Source organism: Penaeus monodon, chromosome 24 (genome assembly GCF_015228065.2).
Source record: "Penaeus monodon isolate SGIC_2016 chromosome 24, NSTDA_Pmon_1, whole genome shotgun sequence".
Classification (NCBI taxonomy): domain Eukaryota; kingdom Metazoa; phylum Arthropoda; class Malacostraca; order Decapoda; family Penaeidae; genus Penaeus; species Penaeus monodon.
Window position 1 is genome coordinate 28,799,432 of NC_051409.1, and position 738 is coordinate 28,800,169.

The 738-nt window shown below is 32.8% G+C and overlaps 1 protein-coding gene across 1 annotated transcript in view; it reads right to left on the reverse strand.

The window, feature by feature from the left end:
- LOC119588703 (mucin-2-like) overlaps positions 1–738 on the reverse strand; it is a gene marked incomplete at its 5' end in the record, with an annotated part of 20,991 nt that overhangs the window by 16,578 nt on the left and 3,675 nt on the right.

Here is a 738-nt window from a genome sequence, read left to right on the forward strand (position 1 = left end):
ATACTCTCATACTAAGAATGCATAAATATCTTTATCATTCATTTAGATAACTGTGTTTCAAGCTGTCACCTCTGTTTTATAATGCCTCGTAGTTTAACATGAATCGCAGGACCCTTTAACCTTTAATAAATTAAAATAAAATAAAATGGACTAGTCTCAATACGAAGTCATACTTTACGTCATAAACATTTAACTTTTCTTGCTTCTTGATATATAATAATAGAACGTATAAGAATCATCGTCTACGAATCATGGGTGTGCCTAACTTCAATTATTTTGCATATTGCAACCACAGCCTCTCCTACTTCACTTGTTTTTTACACTTCTGTGGGTCAATCTCTCATGTCTCTAACATTTTTATCCTGTACTAATACGGTGTCCTCTCAGGAAAGTATCCAAATGTGCATATCATTTCACAGATATATATTCACCTTTGACCAAGAATTTCAAAATCAATATCAATACAAATAGCCGTTATTAAGTCTACGAGTCCTACTCCCACTGCCACTACCAATTGTTGATAACTGTAGAAATTATATGTTCATCAAGCTGATATCGTATAGACTTACTGGTATTAGCTGAATGATAATGAGATTATGGTAAATGATTGTCTCACACATTATGAATACATATTTCGTCATACTAATCTTATCATGAAGTTGCTATTATTATAAGAAAAAGTATTTGGTTGCTGCAGTGCCTATCAATTGTCCAATGTGCTCACTCCCTCCTTTTCTA